Source organism: Triticum dicoccoides, chromosome 3B, assembly GCF_002162155.2.
Source record: "Triticum dicoccoides isolate Atlit2015 ecotype Zavitan chromosome 3B, WEW_v2.0, whole genome shotgun sequence".
NCBI lineage: Eukaryota > Viridiplantae > Streptophyta > Magnoliopsida > Poales > Poaceae > Triticum > Triticum dicoccoides.
In genome coordinates this window covers 478,566,788-478,588,616 of record NC_041385.1, presented here as the reverse complement: position 1 = coordinate 478,588,616, position 21,829 = coordinate 478,566,788, and positions in this window count along the sequence as shown.

Sequence of the window (21,829 nt, the reverse complement as noted above, 5' to 3'; positions counted from 1 at the left end):
GGGAACGGGGGTCCCCAGACTTGCCTGCCTGCGGCCTGCAGCGTGGCTCACCAGCAGCCCAGTACGGCCCATCTTCATCAACCCAAGTTCAAGACCCTCGCGAGGGGCCAAGCCTCGTGGGGCAGACGACACAAGGCCTCCTCAGGGGCGGCCTCACCAGGCAGGCTCGCGAGGAGGCGAAGAGATCAAGGCAAGGGGTATCTTGCGAGGTGCTCGTGACGCAAGCCATGATGATCAAGACCAGGCGGGTGCCAACCTGCGCAGTATCCTCATTTCCTCTTTGGTGCAAAGCGGGCAAGCGCAGGCGCTGAGTACCGAGGCATCAAGAACCATATTGGTGCAATGAGACCAAGACCAGCAGGACGGCAGGACGGAGGTCACCATGGAGCCCAAGACGGCGTCATCACCAGTGCCTTTGGCAGTCGAAGACCACCTTTAGTCAGGATAGCTTGTACTAGTTGTCCCCTTTCAAAATGGCCGTTGTTGGCTCCCTTCCCGCTCAACATGTGGGAAGAGGACCAAGCCTCTATAAATAGGGCTAGCCACCACAGTAGAGGATCTCATCTGGAATCAGACCGAGGCCTAGCTCATCCACACATCACCACAAGAACACCCAAGAGGCAATCCACCACACGACACACTGGATTAGGGTATTACACCACAACGGTGGCCCAAACCAGTATAAACCTCGTGTCTCTTGTGTTGTTCATCGTGCAAGCTCAGAATTGCGGCGAGGTCATGGGCATGTTTCGGTAGGGAGAGGATCTTCGTGTGCACCCCAGAGTTCGAACCTTAAGGGTTTTGCCGGAACCCGATATCCGACATTTTGCGCGGCAGGTAGGGATGCGCCGGAGCTCTCCCTTCTGTCGACTCACTCCCCACCAACAACGCGCTTTGCCCTCATGGCGGACAACGCGCCTCCAGCTCCGGCGGCCGATGCCGGTGCTGGGGCCAGGGGCTCCGAGCCTTGGCCCCCGCCTTGCGGCAGGTGCAGTGGACGCACAAGTTCAAGCCAGAGATGCCGCCGTGCTATGACATACGAGGAGGCCGTCCTCAAGGCCGGAGGTGACGACAAGGTCATGGCCAACTGGTTTCCGATGGCCCTCACCAGCGTCCCTCACGTTTGGCTTCTCAGCCTGCCAACATCTTCGGTGGCCTCCTGGAAGGAGCTGCGCAACCTCTTCCTCGCCCACTATGCTGCGCCGGCACCTCTGGTCGTCGTAGCTCTCCTGGGCGGCTCGCAGGCGCCACCCTCAGACCGCCACGCCAAGCCGTTCTTCCGCCAGATCAGCGCCGCCCTCATGCGGCAAGGAGCTCCTCCGGGTTGGGTAGCACCCAAAGCCGACCTGACCTTCAACTCGGACGATCACCCCATCAACACCGCCTGCTTGGGTGCGCTCCCAATGCTTTGCACGCCCACCATATGCCAGGTAGCCGTAACCAAGACCCTCATCGATGGCGGCGCGGCCTCAATGTGCTCTCGATGGAGGCCTTCAGACTCCTCCATGTGCCGCTGGAATGGTCCGACCCAGCAAGCCCTTCTTGGGCGTTGGAGGCAGTTCCTCCAGCTCCCTGGGGCATATCCGCCTTCCTGTGACCTTCGGCACCCACACAACTACCGCACGGAGTTGACCAACTTCGACATCACTCACATCGGCCTCCCGTACAACGCCATCCTCGGATACCCCGGCTTGGCTCAGTTCATGGCAGCGACCCATCCGGCCTACAACCTCATGAAGATGCACGGGAGCAGCGGCGTCCTCACCGTGGCTGGAGATACCAAGGATGCTCTGTTGGCGCTCAAGCTCGCCCTCAAGATAGCTGCAGCAGTACAGCCTGCCGGCACGAACACCTCCAAGGCCAAGGGTGCTGCGCCGACCAAGAAGAAGCAGTTGTTTACTCAGGACAAGGTGGAGATCAAGCCAGTGCCGGTTGAGGAGGACGGGTCCTCAGAAGCCACCTTCACCATAGGTACCAACCTTGACCTCGACCAAGAGGAAGCACTGGTGAAGTTCCTGCGCTCGAACAAGGATGTGTTTGCATGGGAACCCAAGCAGCTAGCAGGGGTCCCAAGGCAGGTGATTGAGAATCACCTTAATGTGTGCCCCAATGTACGCACCGTGAAGCGGAAAGCCAGGTGGCAGTCCACCGAGAAGCAGGCCTTCATCATCCAAGAAACCCGCAAGCTAGAGGCAGCAGGTGTTATTCGCGAGGTTCGCTACCCCGAATGGCTGGCAAACCCTGTTGTTGTGCCGAAAAAGGGAGGAAAGGAGCGCATGTGTGTCGACTTCACCAACCTCAACCAGGCCTGCCCTCAAGATCCGTTCCCACTCCCTCTCATCGACCAAATTGTCGACTCCACCGCCGAGTGCGACCTGCTGTGTTTCTTGGATGCATTTTCGGGCTATCACAAAATCAAGATGGCGGTAGAAGACGTGGAGAAGACGGCCTTCCTGACCCCATGTGGGGTATACTGCTACAACTGCATGTCGTTCGAGTTGCGCAACGCGGGCGCAACCTTCCAGTGGCTGATGCACATCGCCTTAGGCCGGCAGCTCGGGAAAAACACCGAGCCTTACGTCGACGACATTGTGGTAAAGTCTCGGCAGGCGAAGACCTTGATCCAGGATCTGGAGGAGACCTTCGCGAGTCTCCGCAAGGTGGACCTGCGACTCAACCCGGAGAAGTGCGTGCTTGGCGTTCCTTCTGGCAAGCTTCTGGGCTTCCTCGTGTCCCACAGAGGGGTCGATGCCAACCCGGAGAAGGTCAAGGCAATCGAAGACATGAGTCCACCGCAAACCCTCAGAGAAATGCAGAAGCTCGCCGGACGCGTAACTGCATTAGGACACTTCATCTCCAAGATGGGGGAGCACGCCTTGCCTTTCTTCAAGCTGATGAAGAAGAAGGGCCCGTTTGAATGGACACAGGAGGGCGACCAAGCGTTTCAAGACCTCAAGAAGTATCTGACCAGCCCTCCTGTGATGGTGTCACCACGCCCTCTCGAGCACCTAGTGCTCTACCTCATCGCCACTCCCTACTCCGCCAGCGCAGCTCTAGTGGCGGTTCGGGAAGACCGCCAGGTCAAGGCTACACCACGACCGGCCACGGCCACGGCCGCGGTGGCACAAGACCAAGAAGGCCTCGTGAAGACCACAGCCTCGCCAGATGGAGACCAGCCTCAGCAAGAAGACGCCCCTATGGCTGAAGAGGCCGCACCAGGCAGCCAGGTGCTGGGGACTCCATCGTCTCAGGAGGCGCCTAACCCTCCAGAGGGCACAGACCCCGTAAGCACACCCACCCTCGTCGAGCATCCGGTGTACTTCGTCAGCACGGTGTTGCGGGATGCAAGGGCACGATACCCCATGCCTTAGAAGCTCTTGCTCGCGCTATTGGTGGCCTCACGAAAGCTGCAGCACTACTTTCAAGGTCACCCCATCAAGTTCATCTCTGCCTACCCATTGGAAAGGGTACTTAGGAGCCCCAACTCCGCTGGAGGGTCTCCGAATGGAACATTGAGTTGCAAGCATTTCAGTTGGAATTCAGCACAACCAGGGTCGTCAAGGGAGCCGCACTTGAAGATTTTGTGGCAGAATGGACAGAGGCCCCAGGGCTCGAGGCAGGCGAAGATCGGTCACTTTCCCCAAGAAGCAAGGCACTAGATGGCTGGGTCATGTACTTTGATGGAGCATTCTCGCGGCACCGCGTGGGGGCTGGTGCAGTGCTTATATCCCCCGCTCAGGACAAGCTCTATTACACAGTGCAACTCTATTTCCAGCATGGCGAGAAGGTCTCCAACAACATAGAAGAATATGAGGGCTTCATAGCAGGCTTGAAAGCTGCAGCAGCCCTGGGGGTGAAGCGCCTCATCATCAAAGGCAATTCATAGCTCCTCGGCAACTTCTCCAACAAAGCGTACGAGCCAAAGGACGAGCACATGGAAGCGTATCTTGCGGAGGTGCGCAGGATGGAAAAGCAGTTTAGGGGGCTGGAGTTGTAGCATGTGCCTCGCGGCACCAACCAAGAGGCTGATGACATCGCCAGGAGGGCATCCAGGCGGCTGCCTCAGGAGCCTGGCGTTTTCGAGGAACGGCTCTTCAAGCCATCGGCGGCACCGTCACTCACTACAAAAAAATACACTTCCGTGATGATACGTGTTTGTTATAGTAGGTCGTGTTTTTTGTCATGCATGTACATCCATGACAAATTTATGACAGAATCAAGATAGGCATACCTGTGCTGTCGTAGAAGTGTTCGATGACATTACCAAAATTATCATCACGAAAGTGTCCACTTCCATGATGATAAATCGCGCGTCACAAAAGTGCTTTCGTCAAGGGTGACCGACACGTGGCATCCACCGTAACGGAACACCGTTAAGCTATCGGGTCGGGTTTTGGATCCGATAACCCGTTAACAGCCCCAACCAATGGGGATTTTCCACGTGTAAAATCACCATTGGCTGGAGGAAACACGTGTCGGCTCATCGTTGGGACAGATGTCATCCACTCATTGGACAGAAGGTGCCTATGATACGTCGACACGTGGCACGGCCAATCAAGTTTAAATGGGCCGGCCCAACTAAAGGCCCACAAGATTTGGCGGCCCATAATGGGCCGGCCCAGTTAAAGGGCCACGAGATTTTGCGGACTATAATGGGCTGGCCTAGCTAAAGGCCCACAAGATTTCGCGGGCCATAATAGGCCGACCCAGGTAAAGTCCCGCAAGATTTTTGTGTGCCATAATGGGCCAGCCCAGGTAAAGGCCCACAAAATTCTTGCAGATCATAATGGGCCGGCCCAGCTAAAGGCCCACGAGATTTCACCGACATTAATGGGTCGGCCTGTTGGGGAACGTAGCAGAAATTCAAAATTTTCTACGCATCACCAAGATCAATCTATGGAGAAACCAGCTACGAGTAGAAGAAGAGTGCATCTACATACCCTTGTAGATCGCTAAGCGGAAGCGTTCAAGTGAACGGGGTTGATGGAGTCGTACTCGTCGTGATTCAAATCACCGATGATCTAGTGCCGAACGGACGGCACCTCCGCGTTCAACACACGTACAGCTCGACGATGTCTCCCACGCCTTGATCCAGCAAGGAGAGAGGGAGAGGTTGAGGAAGACTCCATCCAGCAGCAGCACAACGGCGTGGTGGTGATGGAGGAGCGTGGCAATCCTGCAGGGCTTCGCCAAGCACCTACGGGAGAGGAGGAGGTGTCACGGGAGGGAGGGAGGCGCCAAGGGCTCAGGTATGGATGCCCTCCCTCCCCTCCACTATATATAGGGGCAGGGGAGAGGGGGGAGGCGCAGCCTTGCCCCTTCCTCCAAGGAAGGGGTGCGGCTAAGAGGGGGGGAGGAGTCCATCCTCCCCAAGGCACCTCGGAGGTGCCTTCCCCCTTGAGGACTCTTCCCTCTAGGGTTTCCTAGGCGCATGGGCCTCTTGGGGCTGGTGCCCTTGGCCCATGTAGGCCAAGGCGCACCCCCTACAGCCCATGTGACCCCCCGGGGCAGGTGGCCCCACCCGGTGGGCCCCCGGGACCCTTCCGGTGGTCCCGGTACAATACCGATGACCCCGAAACTTGTCCCGATGGCCGAAACAGGACTTCCTATATATGAATCTTTACCTCCGGACCATTCCGGAACTCCTTTATAACCCTAGCGTCATCGAACCTTAAGTGTGTAGACCCTACGGGTTCGGGAGACATGTAGTCATGACCGAGATGTTCTCCGGTCAATAACCAACAGCGGGATCTGGATACCCATGTTGGCTCCCACATGTTCCACGATGACCACGATGTCAAGGACTCAATCAATCCCGTATACAATTCCCTTTGTCTAGCGGTATGGTACTTGCCCGAGATTCGATCGTCGGTATACCGATACCTTGTTCAATCTCGTTACCGGCAAGTCTCTTTACTCGTTCTGTAACACATCATCCCGTGATCAACCCCTTGGTCACATTGTGCACATTATGATGATGTCCTACCGAGTGGGCCCAGAGATACCTCTCCGTTTACACGGAGTGACAAAATCCCAATCTCGATTCGTGCCAACCCAACAGACACTTTCAGAGATACCCGTAGTGTACCTTTATAGCCACCCAGTTACATTGTGACGTTTGGCACACCCAAAGCACTCCTACGGTATCCAGGAGTTGCACAATCTCATGGTCTAAGGAAATGATACTTGACATTAGAAAAGCTTTAGCATACGAACTACATGATCTTGTGCTAGGCTTAGGATTGGGTCTTGTCCATCACATCATTCTCCTAATGATGTGATCCCGTTATCAACGACATCCAATGTCCATGGTCAGGAAACCGTAACCATCTATTGATTAACGAGCTAGTCAACTAGAGGCTTACTAGGGACATGGTGTTGTCTATGTATCCACACATGTATCTGAGTTTCCTATCAATACAATTCTAGCATGGATAATAAACGATTATCATGAACAAGGAAATATAATAATAATCAATTTATTATTGCCTCTAGGGCATATTTCCAACAGTCTCCCACTTGCACTAGAGTCAATAATCTAGTTCACATCGATATGTGACTCAAGGTCACATCCCCATGTGACTAACATCCAAAGAGTTTACTAGAGTCAATAATCTAGTTCACATTTACCATGTGATTAACACTCGATGAGTTCTGGGTTTGATCATGTTATGCTTGTGAGAGAGGTTATAGTCAACGGGTCTGAACCTTTCAGATCCGTGTGTGCTTTACAAATATCTATGTCATCTCCTAGATGCAGCTACCACGTTCTATTTGGAGCTATTCCAAATAACTGTTCTACTTGGAGCTATTCTAAATTGTTGCTCCATTATACGTATCCGATATCTCTACTCAGAGCTATCCGGATAGGTGTTAAGCTTGCATCGACGTAACCCTTTACGACGAACTCTTTTACCACCTCCATAATTGAGAAAATTCCTTAGTCCACTAGTTACTAAGGATAACTTTGACCGCTGACCTGTGATCCATTCTTGGATCACTCTTGTACCCCTTGACTGACTCATGGTAAAGCACACTTCAGGTGCGGTACACAGCATAGCATACTGTAGAGCCTATGTCTTAAGCATAGGGGACGACCTTCGTTCCTTTCTCTCTATTCTGCCATGGTCGAGCTTTAAGTCTTAACTTCATACCTTACAACTCAGGCAAGAACTCCTTCTTTGACTGATCCATCTTGAACACCTTCAAGATCACGTCAAGGCATGTGCTCATTTGAAAGTACTATTAAGCGTTTTGATCTATCCTTATAGATCTTGATGCTCAATGTTCAAGTAGCTTAATCCAGGTTTTCCATTGAAAACACTTTCCAAATAACCCTATATGCTTTCCAGAAATTCTACGTCATTTCCGATCAACAATATGTTAACAACATATACTCATCGGAAATTCTATAGTGCTCCCACTCACTTCTTTGGAAATACAAGTTTCTCATAAACTTTGTATACACCCAAAATCTTTGATCATCATCAAAGCATACATTCCAACTCCGAGATGCTCACTCCAGTCCTCAGAAGGATTGCTGGAGCTTTGCATACTTATTAGCATATTTCGGGATAGACAAAACCTTCCGGTTGTATCACATACAACCTTTCCTCAAGAATCGTCGAGGAAACAATGTTTTGACATCCTATCTGCAAGATTTCATAAATAATGCAGTAATTGCTAATATAATTCCAACAGACTCTTAGCATCGCTACGAGTGAGAAAGTCTCATCGTAGTCAACTCCTTGAACTTGTCGAAAAACATCTTAACGACAAGTCGAGCTTTCTCAATGGTGACACTTACCATCATTCTCTGTCTTCCTTTCCAAATCCATATGTACCTAACAGCCTTACGACCATCAAGTAGTTCTTCCAAAGTCTACACTTTGTTTTCATACATGGATCCTCTCTCGGGTTTTATGGCCTTGAGCCATTTATCGGAATCCGGGCCCACCATCGCTTCTCCATAGCTCGTAGGTTCATTGTTGTCTAGCAACATGACTTCCAAGAGAGGATTACGTACCACTCTGAAGTAGTACACATCCTTGTCATCCTACGAGGTTTGGGAGTGACTTGATCCGAAGTTTCATGATCAATATCATAAGCTTCCACTTCAATTGGTGTAGGTGCCACAGGAACAACTCCCTGTGCCCTGTCACACACTAGTTGAAGAGACGGTTCAATAACCTCATCAAGTCTCCACCATCCTCGCACTCAATTCTTTCGAGAGAAACTTTTCCTCGAGAAAGGACCCGATTCTAGAAACAATACATATTGCTTTCGGATCTGAATTAGGAGGTATACCCAACTGTTTTGGGTTTCCTATGAAGATGCATTTTATCCGCTTTGGGTTCGAGCTTATCAACCTGAAACTTTTTCACATAAGCGTCGCAGCCCCAAACTTTCAAGAAACGACAACTTAGGTTTCTCCAAACCATAGTTCATACGATGTCGTCTCAACGAAATTATGTGGTGCCCTATTTAAAGTGAATGTGGTTGTCTCTAATGCCTAACCCATGAACGATAGTGGTAACTCGATAAGAGACATCATGGTATGCACCATATCCAATAGGGTGCAACTATGACGTTTGGACACACCATCACACTATGGTGTTTCAGGCTATATCAGTTGCGAAACAATTTCCACAATGTCTTAATTCTGTGCCAAACTCGTGATTCAGATATTCATCTCTATGATCATATCATAGATCTTTTATCCTCTTGTCACGACGATCTTTCAACTTCACACTGAAATTACTTGAACCTTTCAATAATTCAGACTCGTGATTCATCAAGTAAATATACTCAACATCTACTCGAATCATATGTGAAGTAAGAACATAACGATATTCACTGCATGCCTCAGCACTCATTGGACTGCACACATCAAAATGTGTTACTTCCAACAAGTTGCTTTCTTTTTCCATCTTACTGAAAACGAGGCTTTTCAGTCATCTTGCCCATGTGGTATGATTTGCATGTCCCAAGTGATTCAAAATCAAGTGAGTCAAAACGGTCCATTTGCATGGAGTTTCTTCATGCATATACACCAATAGACATGGTTCGCATGTCTCAAACTTTTCAAAAACGAGTGAGCCCAAAGATCCATCAATATGGAGCTTCTTCATGCGTTTTATACCGATATGACTTACGTGGCAGTGCCACAAGTAGGTGGTACTATCATTACTATCTTTTGGCCTGAACATGTGTATCACTATGATCGAGATTTAATAAACCATTCATTTTAGGTGTAAGACCATTGAAGGTATTATTCAAATAAACAGAGTAACCATTATTCTCCTTAAATGAATAACCGTATTGCGATAGACGTAATCCAATCATGTCTATGCTCAACGCAAACACCAAATAACAATTATTTAGGTTTAACACCAATCTCTTTGGTAGAGGGAGCGTGCGATGCTTGATCATATCAAGCTTGGAAAAACTTCCAACACATATCGCCAGCTCACCTTTAGCTAGTCTCCGTTTATTCCGTAGCCTTTTGTTTCGAGTTACTAACACTTAGCAACCGAACCGGTATCTAATACCCTGGTGCTACTAGGAGTACTAGCAAAGTACACATTAACACAATGTATATCCAATATACTTCTATCGACCTTGCCAGCCTTCTTATCTACCAAGTATCTAGGGTAATTCTGCTCTAGTGGTTGTTCCCCTTATTACAGAAGCACTTAGTCTCGGGTTTGGGTTTAACCTCGGGTTTCTTCATTGGTGCAGCAGCTGATTTGCCGTTTCATGAAGTATCCCTTCTTTCCCTTGCCCTTCTTGAAACTAGTGGTTTCATCAACCATCAACAATTGATGCTCCTTCTTGATTTCTACTTTCGCGGTGTCAAACATCGCGAATACCTCAAGGATCATCATATCTATCCCTGATATGTTATAGTTCATCACGAAGCTCTAACAGCTTGGTGGCAATGACTTTGGAGAACCATCACTGTCTTATCTGGAAGATCAACTCCCACTTGATTCAAATGATTGTTGTACTCAGACAATCTGAGCACAAGCTCAACGATTGAGCTTTTCTCACTTAGTTTGCAGGCTAAGAAAATCGTCGGAGGTCTCATACCTCTTGACGTGGGCACGAGCCTGAAATCCCAATTTCAGCCCTCGAAACATCTCGTATGTTCCGCGACATTTCGAAAAACGTCTTTGGTGCCTCAACTCTAAACCGTTTCACTGAACTATCACGTAGTTATCAAAACGTGTATGTCAGATGTTCGCAACAACCACAGACAACGTTCGAGGTTCAGCACACTGAGCGGTGCATTAAGGACATAAGCCTTCTATGAAGCAATGATGACAATCCTCAGTTTACGGACCTAGTCCGCATAATTGCTACTATCAACTTTCAACTAATTTTTCTCTAGGAACATATCTAAACAGTAGAACTATAGCGTGACCTACGACATAATTTGCAAAAACCTTTTGACTATGTTCAGGATAATTAAGTTCATCTTATGAACTCCCACTCAGATAGACATCCCTCTAGTCATCTAAGTGATTACATGATCCGAGTCAAACTAGGCCGTGTCCGATCATCACGTGAGACGGACTAGTCATCATCGGTGAACATCTTCATGTTGATCGTATCTTCTATACGACTCATGTTCGACCTTTCGGTCTCCGTGTTCCGAGGCCATGTCTGTACATGCTAGGCTCGTCAAGTTAACCCTAAGTGTTTCGCGTGTGTAAATCTGTCTTACACCCGTTGTATGTGAATGTTAGAATCTAACACCCGATCATCACGTGGTGCTTCGAAACACGAACTGTCGCAACGGTGCACAGTTAGGGGAGAACACTTCTTGAAATTGTTGTAAGGGATCATCTTATTTACTACCGTCGTTCTAAGCAAATAAGATGTATAAACATGATAAACATCACATGCAATCAAATAGTGACATGATATGGCCATCATCACTTTGCTCCTTTTGATCTCCATCTTCGGGGCTCCATGATCATCATCGTCACCGACATGACACCATGATCTCCATCATCATGATCTCCATCATCGTGTCTTCATGAAGTTGCCTCGCCAACTATTACTTCTACTACTATGGCTAACGGTTAGCAATAAAGTAAAGTAATTACATGACGTTTAAGTTGACACGCAGGTCACAAATAAATAAAGACAACTCCTATGGCTCCTGCCGGTTGTCATACTCATCGACATGCAAGTCGTGATTCCTATTACAAGAACATGATCAATCTCATACATCACACATATCATTCATCACATCCTTTTTGGCCATATCACATCACATAGCATACCCTGCAAAAACAAGTTAGACGTCCTCTAATTGTTGTTTGCATGTTTTACGTGGCTGCTATGGGTTTCTAGCAAGAACGTTTCTTACCTACGCATGAACCACAACGTGATATGCCAATTGCTATTTACCCTTCATAAGGACCCTTTTCATCGAATCTGATCCGACTAAAGTGGGAGAGACAGACACCCGCCAGCCACCTTATGCAACTAGTGCATGTTTGTCGGTGGAACCGGTCTCACGTAAGCGTACGTGTAAGGTTGGTCCGTGCCGCTTCATCCCACGATGCCGCCGAATCAAGATAAGACTAGTAACGGCAAGCATATTGAACAATATCGACGCCCACAACTACTTTGTGTTCTACTCGTGCAAAGAATCTACGCAATAGACCTAGCTCATGATGCCACTGTTGGGGAACGTAGCAGAAATTCAAAATTTTCTACGCATCACCAAGATCAATCTATGGAGAAACCAGCTACGAGTAGAAGAAGAGTGCATCTACATACCCTTGTAGATCGCTAAGCGGAAGCGTTCAAGTGAACGGGGTTGATGGAGTCGTACTCGTCGTGATTCAAATCACCGATGATCTAGTGCCGAACGGATGGCACCTCCGCGTTCAACACACGTACAGCTCGACGATGTCTCCCACGCCTTGATCCAGCAAGGAGAGAGGGAGAGGTTGAGGAAGACTCCATCCAGCAGCAGCACAACGGCGTGGTGGTGATGGAGGAGCGTGGCAATCCTGCAGGGCTTCGCCAAGCACCTACGGGAGAGGAGGAGGTGTCACGGGAGGGAGCGAGGCGCCAAGGGCTCAGGTATGGATGCCCTCCCTCCCCTCCACTATATATAGGGGCAGGGGAGAGGGGGGAGGCGCAGCCTTGCCCCTTCCTCCAAGGAAGGGGTGCGGCTAAGAGGGGGGGAGGAGTCCATCCTCCCCAAGGCACCTCGGAGGTGCCTTCCCCCTTGAGGACTCTTCCCTCTAGGGTTTCCTAGGCGCATGGGCCTCTTGGGGCTGGTGCCCTTGGACCATGTAGGCCAAGGCGCACCCCCTACAGCCCATGTGGCCCCCCGGGGCAGGTGGCCCCACCCGGTGGGCCCCCGGGACCCTTCCGGTGGTCCCGGTACAATACCGATGACCCCGAAACTTGTCCCGATGGCCGAAACAGGACTTCCTATATATGAATATTTACCTCCGGACCATTCCGAAACTCCTCGTGACGTCCGGGATCTCATCCGGGACTCCGAACAACATTCGGTAACCACATACAAACTTCCTTTATAACCCTAGCGTCATCGAACCTTAAGTGTGTAGACCCTACGGGTTCGGGAGACATGTAGTCATGACCGAGATGTTCTCCGGTCAATAACCAACAGCGGGATCTGGATACCCATGTTGGCTCCCACATGTTCCACGATGACCACGATGTCAAGGACTCAATCAATCCCGTATACAATTCCCTTTGTCTAGCGGTATGGTACTTGCCCGAGATTCGATCGTCGGTATACCGATACCTTGTTCAATCTCGTTACCGGCAAGTCTCTTTACTCGTTCCATAACACATCATCCCGTGATCAACCCCTTGGTCACATTGTGCACATTATGATGATGTCCTACCGAGTGGGCCCAGAGATACCTCTCCGTTTACACGGAGTGACAAAATCCCAATCTCGATTCGTGCCAACCCAACAGACACTTTCAGAGATACCCGTAGTGTACCTTTATAGCCACCCAGTTACGTTGTGACGTTTGGCACACCCAAAGCACTCCTACGGTATCCGGGAGTTGCACAATCTCATGGTCTAAGGAAATGATACTTGACATTAGAAAAGCTTTAGCATACGAACTACATGATCTTGTGCTAGGCTTAGGATTGGGTCTTGTCCATCACATCATTCTCCTAATGATGTTATCCCGTTATCAACGACATCCAATGTCCATGGTCAGGAAACCGTAACCATCTATTGATTAACAAGCTAGTCAACTAGAGGCTTACTAGGGACATGGTGTTGTCTATGTATCCACACATGTATCTGAGTTTCCTATCAATACAATTCTAGCATGGATAATAAACGATTATCATGAACAAGGAAATATAATAATAATCAATTTATTATTGCCTCTAGAGCATATTTCCAACACGGCCCAGCTGTAGGCCCACAAGATTTTGAGAACCCTAGTAGGCCGGCCCATTAACTGGCTGCCATGTTTTGGGCCAAATGCCGGCCCATAATTGATCCGGTCCATTAATGGCCTGCCACGTTCCGGGCCTAGTAATGGCCCATATAAGATCCGGCCCGTTAAAAGCCTCCCACTTTCTGGACCAAATTACGGCCCAGATCAGGTCCGGCCCTTTAAGAGCCTTTGGGCTGAATTATGGCCCATATTAGATTCGGCCCGTTGACTGGACGCTATGCTTTTGGGCCCACTTGCTAAAGGCCCATTTAGTAATTCGGCCTGATATTAGTTTTGGCCTGTTAAGGGCCCATTTAACATTTCGGCCTTATATTAATTTTGGTCTGTTGAAAGCCCGTCATATAGTTGGGCCTAACTACGGCCCGGTTTGCATCTGGCCTGCTTGCAGCCTATATCTGATTGGGCCAAACAAGGACCGAGACAACTTTGGCCTATTAAAATCCTGTGAATTGATTCACACAATCATGGGCCGAGGTCCATTTCGGGCTGCCGCCGGCCTGTGAGCTATTCGGCACGTTTCAGGCCCAGCCTACTTCTGAGCCTCCTAAAAGCCCATTGAGTTTTCTTGCGAAAAGAGGGCCGGGGGTTACTCGGCCTATTAAAGGCCCGAATCTACTAGTGGGCCAGTTTGACGAGGCCCATGATGCGGATCATACATCATGATTGCATGAGGGCCCGATTATGTACCGTAATTTTACGGTTTGGCCGGTTTACTATGAAGACAGGATATATACAGTAAAATAACCGCAGCATCGTGAATAAGAAAACACCTAGACTATACAATAAAGAAATTACGGCATATTACATCCACTGGGCATCAAAGTTTGCCACTATGATAATAAAGCACAAGCAGACAGCAGATTACATACACTAGGCAGCAAAGATCGCCACGAGTGCAAATAAACACACCGACAAAATAATATACAAAACCGACAGCACTTCAATAGAGTTCAAGAAAGGTTAGCCCTGCTGGGGAGCTGCAGCGCAAGCAGCTGAGCAAGATGATGAGACTGCGCTTGTTCAACACTTATATCTTCCTCACTCTGAAAGATAAACAAGCAGACAGATGACAGGTTTTGCACATAAAAGTATCAGTGCTGACAATTCATCACATTTCTTAATGATGAATAAAGTGACACAGTTTAAAATTGCATTAACACAATATGGTATTGTTCAGGTCAAGACATGGCAGGAATTGACATTGTGAAGGAGTTGGCAGCTTCACAACACCACTGGATTACAGATCAAGAACTCGTAAGTATCAATGGTTAGTGTGCTGTCAACTTATCCCATTTCAGATTGGCAAATAAAGAGGCGGTTTAAATAATAGTAGAATGATATGACATTGTTCATAGTTAAGACATTGCAGAATATGACATTGTGCTGTAGTTGGTAGGTTCACCACACCACTGGATTACGGATGAAGAACAGAAGCATACATGCAGTGCAAAAGAAGATCACTTGCTCTGTATAGTTTAATTTACATGGTATGAAGAAGGAACTTGGTTGTACAACTGAAAACTTAAATTGAGAAGGACAAACTTTTGTTTATGAACTACATAATAAACTTTAAACATGCAATTTGATGCAAACACCAAAAATAAACAGCTGTTGCAGTCATGCCTAACCAAATATACACAACAAAGTTTGAAGGCTTGAGAAGGACAAACTTACATTACTGGTGAAGATAGGCTCTATAAAGCCCTTGTCCATGCTGATGGGGGGGGGGGCAATTCAAGAAGTTTAGCACAGAATGTTTTTCATAAGCATTGCCTTTATTCTACATTTTGTTAAGAGTAAATGTAGATGTGATAATATACGAAAAAATGGAGAATATTTAAGATAAGATGAAGAGTGATGCTACATAACCAAGTAGCTATAAATGTATGTGCAGCAATACAGGCAAAAGGCACAGCCAAGAGCAATGCACAGCTAAACTTCTTCAGTACCAACCTTATGGTAAGAGTTAATATAGATCTGATGTGTAGAAAATGGAGGGCAAAGGAAAATAAGCTGCAGAGTGATGGTACATGAACAACTACCTGTCAATATAAGTACACTGATAAAGGACAGCATGTACTTACAAGAACAATACAGAGCTTAAAAAATTCATTGGCATTGGATATATTCTACACTAATGTAACCATTCATACAGATCAGATAATTTGGAGCGAACAATTGATAAGCAAGCTATCATGCATACTGCTGTCACATAATGAACCAGGTATGTATGCAAGTACAGTGATACAGGACAACAGGTACTAACAAGAGCAAAGCAGCGGGCAGCATATTTGCGATATCCTGTCATTCTTTTCAAACCGGAATTCTTCTTCGAGCTGATTTCCTGCAAAAAAGATCCGTAAGACACATGCAGAAAAGTAGAAGTTCAAATTGTCATGTGATTTCATAGACAGTACCTCATCCTCGGAACGAGACCAGTGCATAACAAGGTTTTTCCATTCAATGTCTTCTAAATTTAGCACAGGAGACTTCACCGGAAATTCGTTTATAGACTTGCCATCAAAGTGCGATTTCCTCAGGTAACAACGATACTGCTGCAATGCTTCCTTGAAAAGCACAAGCAAGCTTTGCTCGTCATGACTATCCAGATTGACCCTCACCTAGTTACAACAATGTAATGTAAATCATTGATGTGTCCGATCAGGAGAAAACAGGAAAATAATAACCATGAATAATAGCACTTACACGTAAGTTGGACAGGAAGATGTGAAAATGGTGTTTGTCTTCACTATAATCTTGCCATGATGGCCATATATGCACGTAGTCCCTAACAACATTAAAAGCATTGTCTTTTAAACTGGGAATAAATGGAATGGGGTTCCAATCTGCAGGAATTGGCTGTCTCTGCAGTTGGGATAGTGTAAGTGCATCTAGTGCCCCTTAGTGATTTTGGTGTATTGAAGACTTATAGGTTAAGGGACTAATGCGTTTGTGAGTGTACACAGGTCTATAAGTCTATGAGGAGTTTGATATTTACAGAGAAAGTCGACCCCTAAAAATGAAGTTCTTCGACTGAAGACTTTGATATTCTGAAGACTTTCTGAAGACTTTGAAAGTGAAGAAATTGGTGTGACCTTGAAGACTTGGTATTCATTTGAGGAACATGAAGCGTGAAGACTTTTGTTTTCGTAGTTTCGTTTTCTCTTTCTTGAGTCATAGGAAACCATACTGTTAAAGGGGGTCGAGGAAATACTAAGGAAAAATTTCCATGTGATGCTCAACTCAAAATCCTACACCTACCAATCCCTTCGAGTGAAGCCTTTGGAAATCTCATACAGTTCACTCACTTTCTTCAGTCACAGAGACGAAGTTCTTCTAGTCGCTGATGAATTTCTGACTGAGGAGTTAGGAATTCACCATTGCAAATTGCCTACACAGTGAGGAACATGATAGCCCTGAGGAATTTTAGAGTCAAATTTTCGACCGTTGCTCTGCTGCGTGCCAGCTGTCCCAAAATATCTTATCCACCTAACGGTCATATCATTGAAGGGCATTTATGTCTTATCATGCCGGGCTGCTCCCTAGGCTATAAATAGCCGCCCCCTACAACCACTAGCTGGTTGGCTGCTCCGAGAGAACTTGACACTTGTCATTTGAGAGCAACCCATCCTCCGAGGACTTTGAGCGAAAATCATCAAGTGAGGAAAACCCAAAACCAAACCCCTACAAACCCAAAGTCATTGAGCATCACTGAAGAAATTGATCTTGCGTGGATCCGACGCTTGTTACCTTTGAAGACTGTGCTTCTTCGAGACGGTTAGGCGTCATGGTCTAGAGCATCCAAGAGGAATTGTGGATCGCCGAGTGACCAAGTCTGTGAAGGTTTGGAAGTCGCCTGAAGATTTACCACGAGTGATTGGACGAGGTCTCCGTGACCTTAGTTCAAGGAGAATACGGTGAGGACTGGGTGTCCTGATCTGCGTGCTCAGTGACTGGGTGTCCGGAACTGTGTGTCCTCGAGTTTAAATACTCAGCCGCTCCAACCAGACGTACAACTGAGACAGCAGTTGGAACTGGTCTACCAAATCATTGTCTTCACCAACCTAACTGGTTCTGTTCCCTCAACCCTTTCATTTCCTCATTACTGTGTTGAGTGTTTGTTCATATCTGTGCTTGAAGACTTTGACTGAAGACTTTCTCAATTTCCTCAGTTCAATTTCTTCAGTCTGTTTCTCTTCATCTTGTGTTATCCTGTGATTAGGCTATCTGTACTTTGTGCTAGTCTTCATTTCATCATGATGACCATGCTTGTATTCTGTTATGCTTACTTCTGAGTACTTATTCTGCTGCAAGTAGTTCTTCGCTAAGGAATTTCCTCACCAGCAAATTCCTCAGTGAAGAATTCATAAAAATCGCCTACTCACCCCCTCTAGTCGATATAACGCACTTTCAATTGGTATTAGAGAAAGGTACTCCCTTGTTCTGTGTGATTTTGGTTTAACCGCCTGGAGTTTTAGTTATGTCGACCGCAGGTATGATCAAGGTCTCGGCTGGGTGTCCTACCTTTGATGGGACAGACTACCCCTACTGGAAGAAGAAGATGCAAATGCATCTTGAGGCAATTGACAACGATCTCTGGTATGTTGTGGAAAATGGTGTTCCTTCTGTCTCACCCTCACTGAACGCTACCGATGTGAAGAGATTGAAGCAACTCGATTCTCAAGCGAAGAATACCATATGTTGTCATCTGAGTAAAGGACAGTATGGAAGAGTGAGTGCTTTGGAAACTGCTAAGCTTATCTGGGATAGGCTGTCCAAAGTGAATGAAGGAGTCTCAACTCAGCGTGACTCTCGAGTTGATGTTCTTCGGAATCTCTTCAACCGCTTCAAAAGACTCGACAATGAAAATTTCCAACAAACCTTTGATCGCCTCACTGACATCTCAAATGAGCTTCAAGCTCTCGGTGCCACTGACATCACTGATCATGAGGTGGTGAAGAAACTGTTGAGATCGCTTGATTCCTCATTTGATACTCTGGGACTGATGATACAAGAACGTGCTGACTACAAGTCTCTTGATCCTGCTGATATCCTCGAAAGGCTAAATACTCACGAGTTCCAGCTTGCTGAAAAGAGAGATCTCTATGGTTCGAGCTATGGCAAACCACGTGCCCTGAAGGCCAAGGCTGTGTCTGACTCTGAATGTGAGGATTCTGGTAGTAGCCTTGGTGATCCTGAAGAATTGAGCTAGGAGCTAGCACTGCTCGTGAAGAAATTCCAGAAGTTCTCAAGATGTGGTCGCTTTGGAAAATCCTCAAGAAGCAGTGATTCCTCATCCAGTGACTATAAGAGAAGGATGTGCCACAAATGCAAGAAACCTGGTCACTATATTCAAGATTGTCCTCAGTGGGAAAAGGAATTGAAGAAGAAGAAATACAAGGATTACAGTTCTGATGATGCGAAGAAGAAGAAGAAATCGTCAAAATCTTCGTCATCAAAATCCTCGAAGTCTTCATCTCACGAGAAGAGCAGCTCCAAGAAGGTTCGGGCATTCATTGGCAAGGAAATGGACTCTGAAGCTGAATCTGAGGAACATGAGGAAGAGGAGGCGTTTGAAGAATCCGAATCTGGTGTGGCGAGTCTGGCTTTCGCCACTGCTTTCATCAGCAAGTCCATCTTCAACACTGAAGAAACTGACCCCACCGACAAGCCTGATGAAGATAATGATAACTACGCTCCCACCTATTGCTTCATGGCGAAAGGTGCAAAGGTACTCAAATACACCTCCTCTGAATCTAGTGAAAATGAATCTGATGAGGATCTCAAGCCCAGCTACTCTAAACTTGCTAAGATTGCTGTAAAACAACAAAGGGCTTTTGAAAAGGTTCAAAACATGCTAGACAAAAGTGATGATATGTTGGGTGAAGAAATGGATCGCACTAAAGCCCTGACTGAAAATCTTCAGAGACTTCAGTCTAGGTTTGATAACCTTCAAAGTCATCATAACACTCTCTTATCTGATCATGAGAAACTTTCTTATGAATTTCTTCAAAGAAAGCAAGATCTTGAGAAGCTAATGCAAAATTGATGACTTAGATGTGCAACACATGAAGAAACGTTTTTCTTCAATCAATGAAGAATAACACTCTAAGTGTGAAGAAATTAATGAAGAATTAGATTCTCAGAACCCTACGACAATTGTACGCGGTGTCTGAAATCATCATTCTTATACGGTGGGTCACGCCACCACAAAAAGTTGAAAATCTTCAATTTGAGTTTTTCCTCATTTTTGAAATTCTTCAGTTTTTCAAATTCTTCAACTTTGCAAAATCTTCACTGTTTCCGTCGTTTTTCTTCATTGGCTATATTATATATATGAGTTTATGTCCTATACAGCATTCACTTATAGCTATTTCTTCAAGTTGCTTCTTCTGCTAAGTGAATGTGATCGGACCCTTCCCCCTCTATGCTATACTCAACCCAATCTATTCACAAATTCTTCATGTGCGTTCTATTTGAAACTCGTTCAAAATCTTCACTGTCTCCTTGTCAGCTGAAGAAATTGCGAACGAAACTTTAAAACAAATCTTATCCAGATTTTTAGTTTTGCCGCTCAAACCGTTCCGCATCCCACGATGCATTATTCTATTCACCCACGATCTTACACGATCTCAACTACACAGTATGTGGGTGACACATGTCGCGAGAAGGAGAAAGGCAGGGGCACGTTCGTCCCAAAATCTTCGGGCGAACAGTTTTTCACCGTGTCTATAAATACCCCTCTCCCCTTCCTCACTTCATTTACTCCGCTCGATCGCTTCTCTCTTGCTTGAGCTCCTCAAACCCTAGCGCCGCCGCTACTCCATCGTCGCCGGTGAGGAAGAGCTTCGCTGCCTCGACCTCGTCGCCGTCGTACTCACGCCGACCACGGAAATCTTCACTCCGTCGTCGCCGTAGCTGTCTTCCTCTGCCAAGTTAGGGCGTGGGAGATCTAACCTGACGAACTTCACATCTGTTCTTCTCAGTTCGTCGTGTTCTTCACTTCGGGTAATTAAAAGTTACTTTTATTATTCACTTTGATTCTCAAACTTTCCTGAAAATCTTCAAAGGTGTTTATTCTTCAAATCTTCACACATATGAACACCTCACAGATCATATGATCTTGAACTATTTCTCTAAGCAATCATTTTCTTCAAGATTCCCTAATTGGTTGGGTCTTCGATCTGTACAACTCTGGAACCGAAGACAAGAACGCTTAGTGAAATTCCTCAAGGTTCATCGGGTCAAATTCCCCAAAACTTGTTTTTTCGAAAAACCTTCTGAGAACGCATATGACCTCTCCAAATTCCTCGCACCTATACTCTGTTCACAGGTACTCATGTCTGCTGCTGAATCACTAGGTTCTCATCAACTTAACTCATTTGCAGCATTCCTCGAAGAAAAATTGCATACTTCTTCAGAGTGTTCAATTGTTCAAATTCCTCATCTGAAGAATATGGCAGACGGTAAGAAACCGCAGAAAGGAGGAAAGAAGCCTGAGGTCATGACTACTTTCGAGATCCCTGATGACATTTATAAGGACTATTGCACACCTGATGAAGCCAAATTCGGCAAAGAAAACAAAAATCAGCGTAAGGTGCGCATTCAGAGGATTGAAAGAAGATGGGCAAGAGAATGGAGGGAGTACAGATATGTGACTCCAAAGTACATGAAGAAATTTGCTTTAAATCCTCCATGCCCAAGAGCTCCATTGGCACCTGGCCAAGTAGCTGATCCCACCAGCATCAAACATGGTGAGGACTTTCCTGAAGAATGGGCTAAGCGCCAAGCTAAATTGGCAAGACAAGCCAAGGAGGCAGTGAAGAAATTCAATGAGGATTCTGCCACTGCTGCTGCAACTGAGGCCTCGGTCAGGCCGAGGAAATCTATGCCAAAGAAGCCTGCTCGTAAGCCAAGTGCTTCACCAACAGCGCCCTCACGGCCAAGTTCCTCAGCAATGCCCTCACGGCAAATTCCTCACACTGCTACTGCTCCACCAAAGTCCTCAGCAGTTCCTTCAAAGTCCTCAGCTCCTGTGCATCTGGCTCCATGTCAAAGGACTGCTGGTTTCTCGATTGTCTCTGGTGTTTCAGCAAGTTCCTCAGCTGCACCAATTTCCTCATCAGGCCCCACACTGTTGAAGACTAAAGCAACAGCTGGACGCGGTCCTCGGCCAAGTCCAAAGAAGAAACAGGTCGCATTCCATGTGCCTTCTGATGATGAAGCTTCTGATGATGAACTTGCAGAAATCATCAGAGACAGACAGGTGAAGGCCACTAGAGCCAAAGGCACATCTGTGCCACTGCTTTTGGATCCGAGGAAAATCCTCGACTACATTGACCTCT